This window comes from Hyperolius riggenbachi, chromosome 5 (genome assembly GCF_040937935.1).
Source record: "Hyperolius riggenbachi isolate aHypRig1 chromosome 5, aHypRig1.pri, whole genome shotgun sequence".
NCBI lineage: Eukaryota > Metazoa > Chordata > Amphibia > Anura > Hyperoliidae > Hyperolius > Hyperolius riggenbachi.
The window spans coordinates 68321635-68343861 of NC_090650.1; the positions used below are offsets into that span (position 1 = coordinate 68321635).

General features: G+C 42.6%; 1 long non-coding RNA gene across 1 annotated transcript; it reads right to left on the reverse strand.

The window, feature by feature from the left end:
- Nucleotides 1-4224: 4224 nt before the first annotated feature.
- On the reverse strand, nt 4225-13306 carry LOC137519635 (uncharacterized). Its single transcript, XR_011021055.1, has 2 exons — nt 13141-13306; nt 4225-4386 (listed from the first exon to the last, which is right to left on the reverse strand). It is a non-coding gene; the product is annotated as an uncharacterized lncRNA (long non-coding RNA).
- Nucleotides 13307-22227: the final 8921 nt, after the last annotated feature.

The following is a 22227-nucleotide window of genomic DNA, read 5'->3' on the forward strand; positions in this document are numbered from 1 at the left end:
CGGATTTATGTATTGTTTTGCATTCGTAAAATGCTTATTGTTGCACTCTGCATATACACTTTAATAAGACGCCACTGGCTCTGGGAATCTTTACGCCAGGATTATTTCCTAAACGAAATTATTACTTTATGGATGTGGGAGGTTAAGTATATAATGCAGATTTAATATAATGAAGCTTGTTTGGGTTCATATTTGTTTTTGTCATACACACATTACACTTGAGAATACTTTTAGATGATAAATTCTGTTAGGTGGAGGATCATAGTTAGGTAAAGCAGTGCAACTTAAAGTGGATCCGAGATGAACTTTTACTCATTGCATAATTGTGTTCCTTTCCTATTGTTTATAGGGCATTCCTCAAGCCAAATACTTTTTTGTTTTTGTTTTAATACTCTAATTCCCTATAAACTAAACAAGCCACGCCCACAGGTTTTCAGAGAGCCAAGGCAATTTCAGACAGTAGCAAGGGCTCATGGGAGCTCAGTCTGGGCAGGAGGAGGGGGAGGTATTACTAGCCAGAGATTTCAGAGGCAGAGGGGAGGAGGGGGGATTAGTTTTCTTTGCAAAAGATGCAGATAAGCCTGCCTCTGTGTAATGTTTACAAACAACATGTCTGCTGTCATTGTATCACAGGAAGAAATAATCATATTCTATTAAAGCTGTTTGCAGCTATATTTGCTGTGTAAACTATCTAAACTGTAGCTAAGATATACAGGGAGTGCAAAATTATTAGGCAAATTAGTATTTTGACCACATCATCCTCTTTATGCATGTTGTCTTACTCCAAGCTGTATAGGCTCGAAAGCCTACTACCAATTAAGCATATTAGGTGATGTGCATCTCTGTAACGAGAAGGGGTGTGGTCTAATGACATCAACACCCTATATCAGGTGTGCATAATTATTAGGCAACTTCCTTTCCTTTGGCAAAATGGGTCAAAAGAAGGACTTGACAGGCTCAGAAAAGTCAAAAATAGTGATATATCTTGCAAAGGGATGCAGCACTCTTAAAATTGCAAAGCTTCTGAAGCGTGATCATCGAACAATCAAGCGTTTCATTCAAAATAGTCAACAGGGTCGCAAGAAGCGTGTGGAAAAACCAAGGCGCAAAATAACTGCCCATGAACTGAGAAAAGTCAAGCGTGCAGCTGCCAAGATGCCACTTGCCACCAGTTTGGCCATATTTCAGAGCTGCAACATCGCTGGAGTGCCCAAAAGCACAAGGTGTGCAATACTTAGAGACATGGCCAAGGTAAGAAAGGCTGAAAGACGACCACCACTGAACAAGACACACAAGCTGAAACGTCAAGACTGGGCCAAGAAAGATCTCAAGACTGAATTTTCTAAGGTTTTATGGACTGATGAAATGAGAGTGAGTCTTGATGGGCCAGATGGATGGGCCTGTGGCTGGATTGGTAAAGGGCAGAGAGCTCCAGTCCGACTCAGACGCCAGCAAGGTGGAGGTGGAGTACTGGTTTGGGCTAGTATCATCAAAGATGAGCTTGTGGGGCCTTTTCGGGTTGAGGATGGAGTCAAGCTCAACTCCCAGTCCTACTGCCAGTTTCTGGAAGACACCTTCTTCAAGCAGTGGTACAGGAAGAAGTCTGCATCCTTCAAGAAAAACAGGATTTTCATGCAGGACAATGCTCCATCACACGCGTCCAAGTACTTCACAGCGTGGCTGGCAAGAAAGGGTATAAAAGAAGAAAAACTAATTACATGGCCTCCTTGTTCACCAGATCTGAACCCCATTGAGAACCTGTGGTCCATCACAAAATGTGAGATTTACAAGGAGGGAAAACAGTACACCTCTCTGAACAGTGTCTCTGGACAGTGTCTGGGAGGCTGTGGTTGCTGCTGCACGCAATGTTGATGGTGAACAGAGCAAAACACTGACAGAATCCATGGATGGCAGGCTTTTGAGTGTCCTTGCAAAGAAAGGTGGCTATATTGGTCACTGATTTGTTTTTGTTTTGTTTTTGAATGTCAGAAATGTATATTTGTGAATGCTGAGATGTTATATTGGTTTCACTGGTAAAAATAAATAATTGAAATGGGTATATATTTGTTTTTTGTAAGTTGCCTAATAATTATGCACAGTAATAGTCACCTGCACACACAGATATCCCCCTAAAATAGCTAAAACTAACAAAAAACTAAAAACTACTTTAAAAAATATTCAGCTTTGATAGTAATGAGTTTTTTGGGTTCATTGAGAACATGGTTGTTGTTCAATAATAAAATTATTCCTCAAAAATACAACTTTCCTAATAATTCTGCACTCCCTGTATAGACAAGTTACTTGTTATAGTTAGTTTTTCATTTCGGATCCACTTTAACTAGATGTTGACACACAAAGCTAAGATCAACAGTTATAGTTTGTATGTCTGATTTGTGTGTGTTAATGCACCTCGAGGAGACCATAGAGTAGCCTCTAATTAAGTTTTCATCAATTTAAATCATGCTTTATGTTCCATTTATGGTTTTTTTCATAGTTTTGAGTTGGATTAGAAAATTCAAGCATACCTGAAGTGACAAATGACATGATGAGATAAACATAGGTACATATAATGCTAGCCTTACTAAGAAAGAGTCTGTCTGAAGTCCATTTCTGTTTTCCAGTACAGCAAGAGTTGAAAAACTTTAGTTGTTATCTATGCAAAACAGCATGTTGTACAAGTGCTTGTCAAACAGCTTGTCAGATTTAGGCAGGTTTCCTGAAAAGTAAATAGAAGTCAAACGTTTTCTGTCAGGGAGAAGGCAGATAACAAGGTTCTACTGCAGGAAAGTTTAAAGGACCATTACTTCTGCTTCTTTTTCAGCTTAAAGGGGCGCTATGGCGAATTACTGTTTAAATTGATGCAGCATAAAATTTTCAGATCTCACCTCCCTGTCACCTGGTTGTTTTTAGTTTGTCCGCACTAATGAGCCAGCCGAGCTGCCCGCTATAAACAGTTGTAAAGCTGCGCTTCATCACAGCGTACACTGAAGCCATGAAGGACTCCTGTGATCTGTCAGGCAATAAATCAGCCACCTTATCTCGGCTATCTATCTGCCCCCCTCCCCCTGTGCTGTTAGCAAACTTGCATAGTATCTGCTGTACAGATCAAAGGTGGCAGATCTGTATATTGTACAGCACTAGTGCCTTAATGTAATAGAAACAACGTAGACTGTCTATTATGAAGAGGTAATTGTAGAAGTCTTGAAAAACATATGTAATGAGTATGTATATACAAACACACACACACATATATATAGTCTACGTTGTTTCTATTACATTAAGGCACTAGTGCTGCTGTACAATATACAGATCTGCCACCTTTGATCTGTACAGCAGATCAATATATATTTGACTTTTTTATCTGCTAGCTGTGTTGTTGGTTCAGCCGCAGGTCGATCCAATCGAGTGGGGGAACACAAGATGTAAGAATAATGTTCATTTCCCGATTAATGGGTGAATTATTTACCTGTTTAATCTACTACTATGTTTGTGTACAATGAGGACTAAATGAACTATGAGGTCTAAATGAGGACTAAATTAACTATTGTGTATACACTAATGTGTATTTCACCCTTGGTTGTCTTCAATTGTTTGCAGTATGCATAACTAGGGGTGTGGCAGGGGGCGTGTCTAAATGTGTCCCTCTTTCTCATCTGAGAAAGCTGGGAGATGTGGTTCCTGGGATGCAACTCAGAGAGTTGAGAGATGAAGTGGAGTTACCATCAAGTTGCAAGTTGCGATCAACCCTGAAATTGCGAGATGTTTCTTGACTATGGAATTGACTAGAAGCAGAAGGGTGTCTTTTTTTTAGTGGGGGAACGGGATAAGGTTAGGTGTCAAGATAATAATATAATAATGGCTACACAGTCACAGAATATGAATAACTTTCGAGCTCTCAGTACCCTACTCTGTACATGATGAATTGCTTTGGAAACAAAGTATGATATGTACAAGACTGAAAAGGCTGATGTAGGTCAAGTCATCTCATACGCAGAACATCCTAGAACACGGTCAATTACCAAGTCTGCTCTTGCACAGTTTTTATCTTTTAAGATTAATGTATAATCTTCCATGTGGAGAAATATTTAGAAGTTATGTTTCAGTCTTTGTTTCATGATATATAAACTATTGGCTTCAGAAGGAACATATTGTCTGAGCACATTACACACAGAGAGACACACGTCACACTCACGTACACTGACAAAAGTCAGATAAAGTCATTAAAACATTTTACGCTTTTAAGAGTTGGAAACTGGACTCTCTCCAAGCCAGGCTCTAGACAAAATCCTACGTCAGACTGAGCCGAGTCTTACCAACAGCTTGGTCTCCTTGTTTAATTTATTATGCAGCTCCTTGGTGGTAACACAACCATCTGCAGCTGGCTTCCTGGAAAAGAGTGGATAAATAACTGCTGGTTATGATAAAGCCAAATAGGAGCCTCTTTAAATTAAACTACTACCTCCAGCGCATTCAGTAAATCCATTTCCCCGGAACAGAGTGTACCATGTTCAAAGGACACTGTTTTGACTTCTTTCCCTTTAGTTTGGAGAAGAAGGATTATGAAAGACATTCACTTCTGCATCATGGTAATTAAATGAGATGTAAAGTCAAAACTCAATTAAATGATGTGGGAAAGTAATGCAAGGGGTATGGATCTGAGATTGTGTTTGTGTTATAATTACTTGAAAGGTATATGAGAGAACAGTATGCATACATACATTATACTCCATAGCTCTACAGGATCTTCTCAAAAAATTAGCATATTGTGATAAAGTTCATTATTTTCTGTAATGTACTGATAAACATTAGACTTTCATAAATTTTAGATTCAAATACACACAACTGAAGTAGTTCAAGCCTTTTATTGTTTTAATATTGATGATTTTGGCATACAGCTCATGAAAACCCAAAATTCCTATCTCAAAAAATTAGCATGTTTCATACGACCAATAAAAGAAAAGTGTTTTTAAAACAAAAAAAGTCAACCTTCAAATAATTATGTTCAGTTATGCACTCAATACTTGGTCGGGAATCCTTTTGCAGAAATTACTGCTTCCATGCGGCGTGGCATGAAGGCAATCAGCCTGTGGCACTGCTCAGGTGTTATGGAGGCCCAGGATGCTTCGATAGCGGCCTTAAGCTCATCCAGAGTTTTGGGTCTTGTGTCTCTCAACTTTCTCTTCACAATATACCACAGATTCTCTATGGGGTTCAGGTCAGGAGAGTTGGCAGGCCAATTGAGCACAGTAATACCATGGTCAGTAAACCATTTACCAGTGGTTTTGGCACTGTGAGCAGGTGCCAGGTCATGCTGAAAAATGAAATCTTCATCTCCATAAAGCTTTTCAGCAGATGGAAGCATGAACCCACTTTTGAACCAGAAACAGCGGCAGAAGTGCCTGACCTGGGCTACAGAGAAGCAGCACTGGACTGTTGCTCAGTGGTCCAAAGTACTTTTTTTCGGATGAAAGCAACTTTTACATGTCATTCGGAAATCAAGGTGCCAGAGTCTGGAGGAAGACTGGGGAAAGGGAAATGCCAAAATGCCTGAAGTCCAGTGTCAAGTACCCACAGTCAGTGATGGTCTGGGGTGCCATGTCAGCTGCTGGTGTTGGTCCACTGTGTTTTATCAAGGGCAGGGTCAATGCAGCTAGCTTTCAGGAGATTTTGGAGCATCTCATGCTTCCATCTGCTGAAAAGCTTTATGGAGATGAAGATTTCATTTTTCAGCATGACTTGGCACCTGCTCACAGTGCCAAAACCACTGGTAAATGGTTTACTGACCATGGTATTACTGTGCTCAATTGGCCTGCCAATTCTCCTGACCTGAACCCCATAGAGAATCTGTGGGATATTGTGAAGAGAAAGTTAAGAGACGCAAGACCCAACACTCTGGATGAGCTTAAGGCCGCTATCGAAGCATCCTGGGCCTCCATAACACCTGAGCAGTGCCACAGGCTGATTGCCTCCATGCCACGCCACATTGAAGCACATTGAAGCACATTGCAAAAGTATTCCCGACCAAGTATTGAGTGCATAACTGAACATAATTATTTGAAGGTTGACTTTTTTTGTTTTAAAAACACTTTTCTTTTATTGGTCGTGTGAAATATGCTAATTTTTTGAGATAGGAATTTTGGGTTTTCATGAGCTGTATGCCAAAATCATCAATATTAAAACAATAAAAGGCTTGAACTACTTCAGTTGTGTGTATTTGAATCTAAAATATATGAAAGTCTAATGTTTATCAGTACATTACAGGAAATAATGAACTTTATCACAATATGCTAATTTTTTGAGAAGATCCTGTATAGTGCTTATAGAAACACATGTAAATGTAATATATTGGTGGCTTCAAGGGTAATGCAGGCATATAGCACCATCTGAAGATCCAGCTGAAGTTATATTCAACAAATAATAAATAAATCTGAGGAGGCAAGGCATTGGGGGAACCACTGGGGGTTATGTGCTTCCAATATGGGGTTCCCTAATATACGTCACCACCTCATAAACATGCTCCAACATAAGAATAATTAACAATACATTGTATACAATAAATTTTATAGTTTCAAATAGCTGTTCATTTGCTGCATGTCAGCTTCCCATTTAGGCCCAGTTCCCACTAATGAACGAGTACTTTTTCTGCACCTCCACTTAACGCAGGAAGTGGATTCTATTGTTAAAAATAAGATCTGCTTCCATTTCTAAAAAAACAGAGTGCAGAGACCAAACTTGCCACATTTCTTCAGAACACAATGCAAAACAATGAGTTCACGGGTGCAATTAAAGCCTAAAGAACACATAGTGTCCGTTCTCACTAGGCTGGTCACCGCCTATGCTCCATCCGCTTCCATTATGTTCGATCACTGATACTCACCTCACCTGCTCCCTGGTTCTAGTGCTGCTGACTCCTTCCACGTGGTCCTGAAACCAGTAAACAGATCAGTGATGGGCAGAGGCATGGGGATCCCAATTGGATTGCAAAGAAACAATGGGAATCTTCAGCAAAAAGAAGGATTCTCATTGGTTCATGTTGGCCAATGGAAATTAAGATGGCCAATGGAGATTGAAGTGGACCAATGTAGGAGACGGATGCAAAATAGACGTTGTGGACCTGCGCCATAGCGCAGTGCATGTGCTTGCTTACCATGCTGTTTTGCATCCTCTCCAAGTGGGAACTGAGCCGAAGACACTAATAGTAGTAAGATCTTACTGGTTTATGTTATTCTGGATAGCCATGATTTTCCTGTCCCTGTTTGAGCAAATGTATATGGTAGTAACAAGTCTGAAAGGACAACTGGAAATATGCCCATTAGGGATGTTCAATAAGATGCAAATATTTCTGAGTTGATGCTGGATTAATCACATTTTGACAGCTTTAAAATTAACCAATCATATCCCACATTGGAATTCAGTTGGTCTATTTTCAAACTGCACAAATTTGCATAATTTCGAATTATTTGCATCTCATTAACCATTGTTAATACACATATGTATAGTTATTTTCTTTGTATATCAAATCTATAATAATCATTTCCAAGCCATCCGCTCTATGTATGAGTATCACCCTTCTGTGATTGGCCCTGGTGCTGATTGGATGACTCTTATGTGGTGAAATGGCATGTGCATGTGGCTGGTTGGAGTGTGCAACTTCCATAGAGGTGGCGGTCCACCAGCTAGTACATATATACTTAGATAGGCACTCACACACATGTGAGCTGATTGAAAAGTAATGAGATAGTTGTGATGATTTGCTCAGCTGCCTGTGCAGGCAGGCAGCCTTGTGACCATTGTGTAGGTTTGCATGCTGCAGGACTCTGGAAAGAAGAGTTTCTGTCAGTTTTGCAGCTTGTGCTTGCAGAGGAATTTGCATACGTTGTCATGCAAATTGCCTGGCCACATTCATTGGAGGCGTGTACTATAAGTACTATGTCTTTCCCAGAATGCTTCGCTGTTCATAAGGAATCCGTCCTATGTAACACTCCTGGTGGGCACTATAAGGTCAGCAATATGCATGGAATGATGAAGCATGTTTAGGGAGGCCATTGGCCTAGGTCATCATTGCCAAGGCTAACAAACTTCTTCAAGAAGACAGAAAATTCACACTACCTGAACTTTCAACCTCACTTGGTATCTTGTTTGAAAAGACTCAAAACATTGTGACAAAGAAACTATACAATGCATACACATCCAGCCCACCATACGTCAGCCCACCTGAGTGAACATCGGACTGGGCATTTAATAAGGAGAACATGTATAATGAAAAACAAAAAGGTGAAAAGGGCAATATGCTAACACAAAACATTTAGTAGTTACAAAAACATGCAATATATGCACCAGATTCCTCACTCTGCAATCAAGACTTCAAATATTTAGAAACATGCAGTTTACAATATATATTAGGTGGCCATTAGTAATAGTGTGGTTGATTCATGAAGTGCTGGTAAAAACTGATGTGTACAGAGTGTATGTCAATTTCAGCAGCAATTGCACAACCAATTTAACATTCTGTGCACACATAGCACAGCTGGTGTTGTTTCCACAATGTGAGGGTTTTTTTGTGTAATGCGTGTTATTCATATAGCATATTGTACAGTATGCTGTGTGAATAACATGCATATAGCATATTGTACAGTATGCTGTGTGAATAACATGCATATAGCATAATGTACAGTATGATGTGTGAGTAACATGCATATAGCATAATGTACAGTATGCTGTGTGAATAACATGCATATAGCATATTTTACAGTATGCTGTGTGAATAACATGCATATAGCATAATGTACAGTATGCTGTGTGAATAACATGCATATAGCATATTTTACAGTATGCTGTGTGAATAACATGCATATAGCATAATGTACAGTATGCTGTGTGAATAACATGCATATAGCATAATGTACAGTATGATGTGTGAATAACATGCATATAGCATAATGTACAGTATGATGTGTGAATAACATGCATATAGCATATTGTACAGTATGCTGTGTGAATAACATGCATATAGCATATTGTACAGTATGCTGTGTGAATAACATGCATATAGCATATTGTACAGTATGCTGTGTGAATAACATGCATATAGCATATTGTACAGTATGATGTGTGAATAACATGCATATAGCATAATGTACAGTATGCTGTGTGAATAACATGCATATAGCATATTGTACAGTATGCTGTGTGAATAACATGCATATAGCATATTGTACAGTATGCTGTGTGAATAACATGCATATAGCATATTGTACAGTATGCTGTGTGAATAACATGCATATAGCATATTGTACAGTATGCTGTGTGAATAACATGCATATAGCATATTGTACAGTATGCTGTGTGAATAACATGCATATAGCATAATGTACATTATACAAGCAACGCGTTCACTGGGAACATAATGTGAGTTTAGCTATGTGCACAATGCATGTTACATTGCTTATGTAAACCCAAAAAATTACCAGTGCTTTGCGAATGTGAATAAATGTCCTATAATCTACTGTATAAATAAACAATATAAGTTGGATATATAGTTTCAATGGAGCTTGTAAGGTCCATATGGGGATTTCCTACTTTGACAAGGGATCCATAATATATAAAAATTCAAAAAGGAAAAGAAGCAGGGCTCCAATCCAGCAACTCAGCAATTTGATATGACCAGGAACAGCACATCATCCAGACATTAAGGGGTTAAATAGGCTCCGGCCTGACGGCTGTTTGCGGTCCCACCTGCTGCTTCAGGCGCCACAAACACTATTCTACTGTATAATATGAAATTGATGGACAAATAGTTCTACAGAAATAAGCAATGTAAGTTGGATATGAATTTGCATTGGGGCTTGTAAGGCCCACATGGGGATTGCCTGCTATGACAAGGGACCCATAATGTATTTTAAAAAATTCAAAAAGGAAAATAATTAGGGCACCAATCCACCAACTCGGCAATTTAATATAACCAGTGACAGCACATCATCCAAACATTGAGTGTTTAAACACACTGCAGCCTGACAGCTGTTTTGAGGTCTTAGCCGCTGCTCCAGAGACCACAAATAGTGTTTGTGGCCTCTGAAGTAGCCGTTGAGACCACGAAACAGCTGTCAGGCAGGAGCCTGTTTACCCTCTCAGATTGTTTGGATGACGTGCTGCCACTGATTATATTAAATTGCTGAGTTGGTGGATTGCTGCTCTGCTTCTTTTACTTTTTGACCTGTTTTACTGCTGGAACACAGAAAGCACACCACCGTTACAGCTAACAGTGTTTCACTGATAGCGCATTTGGTGCCAAACCCTCACCCTCTGCCTACTTCTTTTACAATGTATGTTGTTCAGTAGTTATCCTGGCAGAGGCTTCCCACATCCTTCTGGCCCCCTGCGGTGCCGCACACAGACCCTCAGAGCATAACCAACAAATTCTTGTCGGTAATTTCCGGGGGGTCCGCATGTGGCTCTTATGGGGGCCAGGAGGAAATGGGAAGCAGGATCCTGAGGCTATCCTCTTCTTAGGCACTATCTGATTTTTTTCGGCTTTGGGTACACTTTTAGGTTAGTGGATTCAGCATTAGTGACTGGTTCCTCATTTTTTCAGTTTTCTCTGTGTGAAAACTATTAGCATTAAGATAACGAGCCTAATAACCAACAAATAATATAGAATAATAACAATAATGATGATTTTGCAAGTTAAATTTAACTGATTTCTAGAAACTAAGGCCACATACAGACATCAGACCATAGTCTTTGGAAAATGAAAGATCACAGACCAATCTTACCACCCTTCCTGTAGTATGAGAGCCATACTCTACACAGTCTTTTCTATGGAGCTGAACTCCCCATCAGAAAAAAATCATTGCAAGATGCTGCACACACAGATGCTGTACAGACACAAAAGATCAGTATCTGCAAAAGATCTGTTCCTGCCAAAAATCCATTCCTGCAAATTGCAATGATAGTCTATGAGATCTGCAGATCATCATACACACATGATTTAACTGACATTCATCTGCCGATCAGATCCACAAGGATGGATTTTCAGATCTGCAGATCTGCAGATGAATGTCAGTTAAATCATGTGTGTATGATGATCTGCAGATCTCATAGACTATCATTGCAATTTGCAGGAATGGATTTTTGGCAGGAACAGATCTTTTGCAGATACTGATCTTTTGTGTCTGTACAGCATCTGTGTGTGCAGCATCTTGCAAAGATTTCTGTCTGATGGGGAGTTCAGCTCCATAGAAAAGACTGTGTAGAGTATGGCTCTTATACTACAGGAAGGGTGGTAAGATTGGTCTGTGATCTTTCATTTTCCAAAGACTATGGTCTGATGTCTGTATGTGGCCTAAGAGTGAAGAAAAACAAATAAGTCAGATTAATGAGATTCTGGATTAATAGGACTATGTCAAGAATGAAAATAGAGCTCTAACTTTTTTCCTCTAAAATGTCACCATCTGTTCGTTATTCTTTATTAGTGTCACAGGGTCTTCACATATTTGGATAACATACATGGCCAAAGCTCAGATCTAAACATGATTTTTTTCAGAAGCCTTTGTGTCGTGGGAAACGATTTAACACTGACCATTCTACTTCAATCTAAAGAAAATATACCAGATTACTGAAAGCAGAGATTTCAACAATAATAATGCATATTTAGGATTAGAGTTAAGAACAAAGATACTTTGTGTATTTGGATTTTATTAGGCATAAGCTGTCTGAAAGCAACAAGTGTCTAGAGCAGTGTTTCTCAGACCTGTCCTTGTGGCTCCCCAACAGTGCAAGTTTTGCAGGCAACCTCACCTAAGCACAGGTGGGGTAATTTAGTATCTCAGCTCAGTAGATTTCATGTAGCTGAGACACTAATTACCCCACCTGTGCATAGCTGAGGTTGCCTGCAAAACATGCAGTGTTGGGGAGTCACAAGGACAGGTTTGAGAAACACTGGTCTAGAGATAACAAGTTTGTTGGAGGAATTCTGACACACAAGAACTCCATTTATGTTCACTGGGTTGGGTATCGAATAATAGGTCCACTTATAATTCAAACTTCTAATTTGTTTCCAAAGTTAACATTTTTAAAGTGTGTGCAAAGCAATGTGCATGCCATCTTCAGAGGAGCGAGGACCATCTGAAGTAGGTAGCAGGAATGTGGTACTACCCCAAATACAACCAGGCATGGGGGAAGAGTTGTAGATACCACTGTCTATAGAAAATAGCAGGAAGTGATGAGGAATACAGGGCAGTGCTGACCTACTTGGCACTTTAGGATCTGATACGTTTTAGTATTTCTGAAGTTGCCTGTATTTTTAGTTTTCCCACGGGTGATTGATAAACATGACACACTTATGGAACAACCCCTGGGTGGGGTGGCTGGATAGTGTACTGGTTAAGGGCTCTGCCTCTGACACAGGAGACCTGGGTTTGAATCTTGGCCCTTCTTGTTCAGTAAGCCAGCATCAGTAGGAGACCTTGGGCAAGTCTCCCTAACACTGCTACTGCCTATAGAGCGCGCCCTAGTGGCTGCAGCTCTGGTGTTTTGAATCCGCCAGGAGAAAAGCGCAATATAAATGTTATTTGTTTAAAAGTTAACCCTTGGTAAGCTGTTTATAATAGACTGACAGCTCCCAGAACACTTACAAACCTGTCTCTTGGAGTTTACACTTACAGCCCCCCCCTTAACTACCTAAAGACCGCCCCACGCCAACGGGCGTGGTCACAGCGGCAGCACCAGGACCGCTACGACACGGCTGTCCCCCTGGGACACAAGAGAGTGATCGGCTCTCATAGGCTGAAGCCTATGAGAGCTGATCGCCATGATTGGCTGGCTGGAGGGGGTCAGGAGATAGGGTTTAAAAAAAAGAAAGAAAGAAAGTAATAGTAAAAAATATTAAACAAATATGAACATAAATATTTATTAAAAAATAAATAAACACTGCGGGGGGCGATCAGACCCCACCAACAGAGAGCTCTGTTGGTGGGGAGAAAGGGGGGGATCACTAATGTGCTGTGTTGTGCGGCCCTGCTGCTTGGCCTTCAAGCTGCAGTGGCCAATTTAACAAAAAATAGACTGGTCTTTAGGGGGGTTTAGCACTGTGGTCCTGAAGTGGTTAAAGTGATTTTAGTGTGTTGTAACCTTTGCTGTTACCTCTGTTCACTCTTGGTGGAGGGGTGTTACATTATTTTTCCCGCTACTACAGAAAGCGACTTCTTAAAGGACCACTATCGCCAAAATAGTAGGCAGCTAAAATCTGACAGAACCAACAGGTTAGGGTCATCTATCTCTTCATGGAGTATTCTCGGGGTTTTTCTTTGTTTTCAATAGCATTTCTTGAACAGCAGTTGCAAATTCTAACTGACAAAATAGTGTGCAAGTGAGTAGGGAGGCTGGCATCTTACTATTTTGGCAGTTAAACTGCCGTTCAGCACTCCAACACTATTTTAATACAAGCCTCTAAAGTTTGGCGGACGGCGAGCAGGTTAATGTCCCATTCTACGTGGGAACACTACACACCCCTTTGGCATAATCCCAAGCTTACTGAATGACTCAAACTCCACAATAGTTCCTGCTGGGCTGTTTTTGGAATCCACTATTTGGGTCAAATTATTACACGATCATCTCTTTATTCTTATGCCGACCTCCAAGTCCGCTACTCTCTACCTCCACAATTTCAATTTATGTACTTGCAACTTCAATATGCTCTGCGCTACCAATTTCCTAATGGCCTTCCCTCCATTGAAACTTCAACCATTATGGAGTTTCTTAAAGATGGCCCACTCCCACATCATATAGGTACTTTATATAATATGTTAAATGAGCATATTGCTGGCCCAATTGTGGAAAAATCCAAACATAAATGGTTGCAATTAAACCTCCAAATTGATGCAGAAGAGTGTGAGGACTGCCTGCTCGCCACCCGTCTCGTATCTCCCTGTATCAGAGACCGTTTGACCCAACTATATATAATCCACCAAAGCTATCTAACCCTCAAACAAGTCTCGAAATACTCCTCACACACCACTAATACATGCCCTAAATGTTCATCAACCAATCCTTCCTTTTTACATCTACTTTGGCTTTGCCCCCCAATTGCTGACCTATGGAAACAGGTGGTTGGATTCCTGCATGATACTATAGGGTCTCCAGCCACACTTGATGTCAAATGTTGCATTCTAAACATATACGACGAAGATATGAATACATTTGACAAGTACTTTCTAATAGAAACTACGTTTATGCTTAAACTGTGTATTGCATTTAGATGGTTGTCCCCTGTACATCCTACTTTCCTTGACTGGAAAATTAAAGTTAAAAACTCACTCCCTCTCAAGAAATTGGTATATCAACACAGGGGATGCCCATCTAAATTTAACACAATTTCTAAGCGGATGTCACCTGTCCTCTTCTTACTCCTCTTCTTTCCCTCTCCTTACGCCCCAACCAGTATGCTTACTCTCCATGGGCATTCTTCTCTGATCGCTACTTTTTATGCGAAATTGTACCACATCGGTTATACTCGCTTCTTTTACCTGCTGTTCTGTGAAAAGGTGTACCAAGAATTCTGTACTTTTATCTATTTGTACATTTTGTATTGTTCCTTTTATATTCAATAAACATTTTGGTCAATTAAAAAAACAACAACTGCCGTTCAGGAAATGCTGTTGAGAACAAAGTAAACCTTGAGAAGCCCCTATGAGGAGATGGACTGGCCCAAAACCTGTCGGTTTTGTCAGATTTTAACTGCCTACTTTGTGATATTAATCCTAGTGGGGTCCAGGTCATTCTCACCTGCCTGTACAATTATACAGTTACCTATACAGTTATAAATGCCTTTGAGCTTAGCAACCTTTGTGAGTATTTCTCTATTCCAGCTGTCTGCAATATTATTCATCCTTATATATCAGGCTCTCTGTCTCCCAGTTTTGTCTTTAAATGTGCAAATAGTAGTCACTTTTGCCAAATACTGTACATAGGACTAGAATAGCATAAAAGCTAACATACCAACCTTTACGCATACATCATTAACCCCCTTGGCGGTATGAAAAATACCGCCAGGGGGCAGCGCAGCAGTTTTTAAAAAAAAAAAAAATTTTTTAAATCATGTAGCGAGCCGAGGGCTCGCTACATGATAGCCGCTGCTCAGCGGCATCCCCCCAGCCCCGCCGATCGCCTCCGGCGATAGGCGATCAGGAAATCCCGTTCAAAGAACGGGATTTCCTGGAGGGCTTCCCCCGTCGCCATGGCGACGGGGCGGAATGACGTCACCGACGTCAGCGGCGTCGGGACGTCATTGGGAGACCCGATCCACCCCTTGGCGCTGCCTGGCACTGATTGGCCAGGCAGCGCAGGGGTCTGGGGGGGGGGGGGGCGCGCGCCGCACCGGATAGCGGCGATCGGGCGCGCGGCGGCGGCGATCGGGGTGCTGGCGCAGCTAGCAAAGTGCTAGCTGCGTCCAGCAAAAAAAAAAATTATGTAAATCGGCCCAGCAGGGCCTGAGCGGCACCCTCCGGCGGCTTACCCCGTGTCACACACGGGGTTACCGCTAAGGAGGTTAAAGCGGACCTAAAACCAGAACTTCCTCTCTGCTCTAAAAGACAAACAACTGCATAATAACCTTTAAAGGAAATTATTTACTTGTTACAGCTGATACAAATCCTAAAATACATCTGCAGTGTGTCTACTGCCTGCTTTCATGGAAGCAGACATAGGGTTAACATTCCTGTTTACAAATTAGATGCTCTGTCAGGCAGCCAGCTGACACAGCTGAAAGATCAAATTACACTGGTGATTAGTCACAGATAAGGGTGAATTAGACAGGCTAAACTCTCTAAATACACACAGGGTGAATTTCTCTATGTTTTCCTTCTGTCCTGTGCAAGAGTTCCGATTCACTTTAAAGCCTGATTAATTCCAAAAAACAACTGCACACGTTTACTACCTAAATACTGCCAGTTTATATTAAATATAAGACAGATTATGTATGTTCTACAATGTTCTGCAGCTAGAGGGAACATAACAAATAAGGCCATGTTGGTTGGTGTACTTTATACTAAGTTTTGCTGTTTGCATTGCTTAACTGAATGAGCTATAGCAGAGAGACTGAGGAAGGACCATAATGGGGATACAAGTCAGAGCTAATGTTGCAAGTAGCTTTATAATGTTATTAGCTGACAGGATTGATGCTCTCCTCAAATAATTTGTAAATTGAGGTCTGAGGTCACAAAGATGGGATAGCAATTTATGAAGGTACAATCAGCAGACACATATCTTGTGCTACTGCAGGTGTATTAAGGTGACATCTAATACTGACCTCTCCCAACGCGCTGTGTGCTGCTGCTATTAAAGTGATATCCTTCTTTTACATAAAACATGCTGGGAGCAACAGCTGAGCCTGTCCATACATTTGTGGGTACTTTTCCGTTAGCCGGGCGCACCCGATAGGTGGCGCTAATTACATTAGTAGTCACGTAACAAAAGTGTAATGTAACAGATTCTATTTGGCTGCGGCCAAATGTATTTTTAAAAGTGAATTAATTGAATTAAATTAAGCCCGCGGCAATGTAACAGATGAAGCCGCCGGCTTCAGCTCTGCCTCCTCTCCTCCCCCTTCCTCTCTCCTATAGAACACTGGTAGCTGGGGGACACGCGTGTACCCGAGAGTCGTTCGTCGCAAGAAAACAAGCAGAGCGGGGAGGCTGCAGACATTGCTTCTGCCAGCACCCGCTCTGCAAGAACGAACGGCAGGATTCCCTACAATGCAAGGTTCACAGACAGGAAACTGCCAAGAGTACGTACTTTTCTTGTTTCTTGTGGGAGGGGTTTCCCCACAATATCAGCCATACAGCGCCCCTTGTTGGTCTATTTGTGAAAAGGAATAGTTTTCTCATGTAAAAGGGGGTATAAGCTACTGATTGGGATAAAGTTCAATTCCTGCTCGGAGTTTCTCTTTAAGGAAGGACTCTGCCCAAAACATTTTGTTTGACATGTATCTCCAATTCAGCTAATTGTGGCTGCCTGTGGTGTGCTATTTCTTCATTTGCAATTGAGGAACTATATCAATCAGTATGGCAAGCTAGGGATTTACATTCTTTTTTCTCTCCTCTTTACTTTACCAGCTCTCTACCTTGCTCCTACTTTTAAGCATCTCTCTAGTCTTTTGCACTTGCTTAGCTATTCCACCTTCTCTTTCTTTCTTTCTTGTCAGCTTTTCTAACATATGTCTCAACCCCAACTTGCTTCTCTTTCATAATTCTTATTCTCTCTCTCTCTTTCACCCCCCTCACACACACACACACACACACACACACACACACACACACACACACACACACACACACACACACACACACACACACACACACTCACACACTCACACACTCACACACTCACACTAACACACTCACACACTCACACACACTCACACACACACACACACACACACACAATCATACACACACACACACACACACACACACTCACTCACACACACACTCACTCACACACACACACACACACACACACACACACACACACACACACGCACACTCACACACACACGCACACACACACACACACACAATCATACACACACGCACACGCACACTCACACACGCACACTCACACACGCACACTCACTCACACACACACACACGTACCACATTGTCGGGGGAGACCTGGGAGGCCTGGCAGGCAGAGGCGGCTCCACAGATTTCCAATATGTTTAATGCTGAAATGAACTGGAAATCTGTGTGCAGATGTGTGGCAGCAATAGATCACTCTCTGAACAGATTCAATCAGAATTAAATTTATCAGATTCAATCTATCTGATCATAAAATCTGCAGCCCCATCTGCCAATGTATGTGTGGTGTTCATACAACTGGCCTCTAAATGAAACTGGTCTACTTGCATTGCAGAATAAGATTATCTGGACTGTTGAGGGTCGTTGGTTTCTGTTGTGCTCTGGCTTAGTGTTGGGCGAACACCTAGATGTTCGGGTTCGCGAACGTTCGCCGAACATCGCCGCGATGTTCGGGTGTTCGCGCCGAACTCCGAACATAATGGAAGTCAATGGGGACCCGAACTTTCGTGCTTTGTAAAGCTTCCTTCCATGCTACATACCCCAAATTAGCAGGGTATGTGCACCTTGGGAGTGGGTACAAGAGGAAAAAAAATATTTGAAAAAGAGCTTATAGTTTTTGAGAAAATTGATTGTAAAGTTTCAAAGGAAAAACTGTCTTTTAAATGTGGAAAATGTCATGTTTCTTTGCACAGGTAACATGCTTTTTGTCGCCATGCAGTCATAAATGTAATACAGAGAAGAGGTTCCAGGAAAAGGGACCGGTAACGCTAACCCAGCAGCAGCAGCACACGTGATGGAACAGGAGCAGGCGCAGGAGGAGAAGGCCATGCTTTTTGAGACACAACAACCCAGGCCTTGCATGAGGACAAGAAGCGTGCGGATAGCATGCTTTTTACCGCCATGCAGTCATAAATGTAATAAAGATAAGAGGTTCAATAAACAGGGACCGGGCGTCAACGCTAACCCAGCAGCAGCAGACGTGATGGAACAGGAGGAGGCGCAGGAGGAGAAGGCCACGCTTTCAGGTGCAACTCAGGCCTTGCATGAGGACAAAAAAATGTGTGCGCAAAGCAATGCAATGAGTAGTTTTCAGGACACAATGGGCTATTCGGAGGAGCTATTCCCACCCCCACAATCTTCTACCTGTGAAAGGTCAATGGAACAGCCACAAATGTTGTGCCCGGATTCACAACCTTTTTCTGTGGAAAATGCACCTCGCACTGAAATGCAAGGCGAGGCCGAGGATGAACATGACGTCAACAACTCAACATGACGCAAAATGGGGGCGGAACAGAAAGCTGCTTTCAATGTTTTGAAGGCCTTAATTGCCTCCGGTGGCCAGTTAGATGCATCATTCATCACACCCAAATCCCAGAGCAATGTGTGCAGGAATTTGAATCTCAGGAGGTGTACCGAGATCATCTGGACAAGTGACCAAGTGACAAGTGACAAAGTGACCAGTGACAAAGTGACAAAGTGACAAAATGACAAAGTGACAAGTGACAAAGTGACAAAGTGACAAAATGACAAAGTGACAAAATGACAAAGTGGCAAGTGACAAAGTGAGAAGTGACAAGTGACAAAGTGACAAGTGACAAAATGACAAAGTGACAAAGTGACAAGTGACAAAATGACAAAGTGACAAGTGACAAAGTGACCAGTGACAAAGTGACAACTGACAAAGTGACAAAATGACAAAGTGACAAAGTGACCAGTGACAAAGTGACAACTGAGAGGTTGTTCTGGGGAGCTCCACTGCACTCAGTCGCATATGAGGAGAGGTCTCGTCGGGACTGCTGATCCTCCTCAGCTTGCTCAAAGCCTTGAGGGTTCCTGAAGATCCTCTGCTTGGAGTTCGCCGGGGTTCAGCTTGGTGTCGGGGTCGGCGGCGTCCTCCTCACTCCAACGTGGCAGATCTTCTGTTGAAGGAAAAAAAAACAAACATTGTTAAAAGTCCAGTACCGCTTCTGAAGGACTCACCAAGAGATGCAGGAGCGCTACAATCTAGCGCACCATCGCTCGCTGGGTGATGTCCCTGCCTACGCGCTGGAATTCTACGCTGCACATGCTAGCACGCTTTTGCGCAGTGCCGAGGTGCATTCCAGCAGCTAGTAGCTACCAAGCTTCTGTGGATCTGATTGGGCCACCATGTTAGATCTCTGCCAAGTCCTCCAAAATTTTGAGCAATCCACGTTGCGTGACTGAGCAGTGACAACTCTACAGTCAGCATTACAATACCACTGCTGTGTTTACTGAAGAAATCAATGTTGAAGATGGAAACCGCTGGCATGATGCAAGTGGGGGATTCTGAAGATGAAAACGATCAGCGTGATGATACCAACATCAGGCAACCTGCCTCAGGAAACGCTGGTCCCAGCTATGACAAAGAACAGGACGAGGAACAGCTGGAGTTGGAGCAGGAATTGGATGCCCCCACTGCCGAGGGACAGAGCGGTGCACGTTGGACTTCCACAATTTAGCGGGAAAGGACAGCAGAAGAGGAAGAAAGTGATGCTGGTGATGAATATGGTGCATCACAACAATCACAACGCTTACAAGAACATGAAGACAGAGGAGTCTGGCAGGACTCTCTGGCACACATGGCTCAATTCATGCTAGACTGCATTGAACGCGGCCCGCGCATTATTCACTATTCATTATTATTCATTATTCTGGAATCTGGACAACACCAATTACTGGGTTTATACCCAGTTTATACAAACACAATGTTAAAAAACTGATTGAAGAAAGTGTCAGACAGGTCAAAAATGGAACAATTCCAGCAGGCCCTTGAGGATGGAGACTTTAGAGAGGAGATTGACATCCTCCTCCTTCTCTAGCCAGTTGTACGCCGACAGACTGACTTCAGCAAACCCAGGAGGGCAGCAAAGAACACAAGCTGCTGCTAGTGCCGAAAAGGGAATGGTATTGGCAGTGTCCTTGGAGTGGGAACATTTTCTGACACCCATGCAGCAGCCCACAGAACAGCAATCGGGCAGTTCCACGTCCTCCAACACCAATCGCCTGGAGAAGATGGTCAAGGTCCAGGACTACATGTCAGATGGCGTAGCTGTGTTGAACAATCCATCTGCAGACAGACGGTGAGTGTGACAGGCAGCACAGAAGGACCATGGCAACTCACTCATAGTACCACAGTTTGATAGTGCTGCCCAAAAAATTATATGGATCCGTGGACCCGGGCACTGCGGGCAGTACTGGGAAGTGGGAACGCAGATTTTAGTACCTAAACACACGATACAACATGTTTTCCGGGGTCGGACTCTGAGGCACATACAGATGGTCCCGATCATCATCCTCATCATACAACTCTTCTCCTGAGTCTGACCCACCCACCACCTCTGCCACCCCAACATCCCCAGACACAGACCCCTCATCGTCCTCAACATTAACTTGGGATGCTGGCCTGAGCCAGACCTCCTCCTCCACATCAGGCCCCATCATCTCCTCAATGGCAGCCCTCATTAATCGTTCTGGCGACGGACCGATGGACACAACATTCTCCTCCGGAGAGGGCTGCTGCTGACCACTGGCTGCTGGGGTGGATGTTATAGCTTGCGTGGGGCGTTGGCTGTTGCTGTTGTTGGGAGTGCTGCTCACAGCGGAGGTCTCTGAGGAACTCATGGTGAGCTCATATAGTGGTTGGCGGTGAGTGGAGTATTACTGATCCCAGCAATATACACACTGACTGGCAGAGTACGCAATGTAATATAGTCTGGCTGAGCGGTGTACACAGAGTGGCAGTACACACAATGCTATATAGTCTGGCTGAGCCGTGTACACAGAGTGGCAGTACACACAATGCTATATAGTCTGGCTGAGCGGTGTACACAGAGTGGCAGTACACACAATGCTATATAGTCTGGCTGAGCCGTGTACACAGAATGGCAGTATACACAATGCTATATAGTCTGGCTGAGCCGTGTACACAGAGTGTCAGTAAACAATGCTATATATAGCGTGGCTGAGCGAGGTACACAGTGGCAGTACACACAATGCTATATAGTCTGGCTGAGCGGTGTACACAGAGTGGAAGTACACACAATGCTATATAGTCTGGCTGAGCCGTGTACACAGAGTGTCAGTAAACAATGCTATATATAGCGTGGCTGAGCGAGGTACACAGTGGCAGTACACACAATGCTATATAGTCAGGCTGAGCCGTGTACACAGAGTGTCAGTAAACAATGGTATATAGTCTGACTGAGCGGTGTACACAGAGTGTTAGTAAACAATGGTATATAGTCTGGCTGAGCGGTGTACACAGAGTGGCAGTAAACACAATGCTATATATAGCGTGGCTGAGTGAGGTGCACAGTGGCAGTACACACAATGCTATATAGTCAGGCTAAGCCGTGTACACAGAGTGTCAGAAAACACAATGCTATATATAGCGTGGCTGAGCGAGGTGCACAGTGGCAGTACACACAATGCTATATAGTCTGGCTGAGCCGTGTACACAGAGTGGCAGTAAACACAATGCTATATATAGCGTGGCTGAGCGAGGTACACAGTGGCAGTACACACAATGCTATATAGTCAGGCTAAGCCGTGTACACAGAGTGTCAGAAAACACAATGCTATATATAGCGTGGCTGAGCGAGGTGCACAGTGGCAGTACACACAATGCTATATA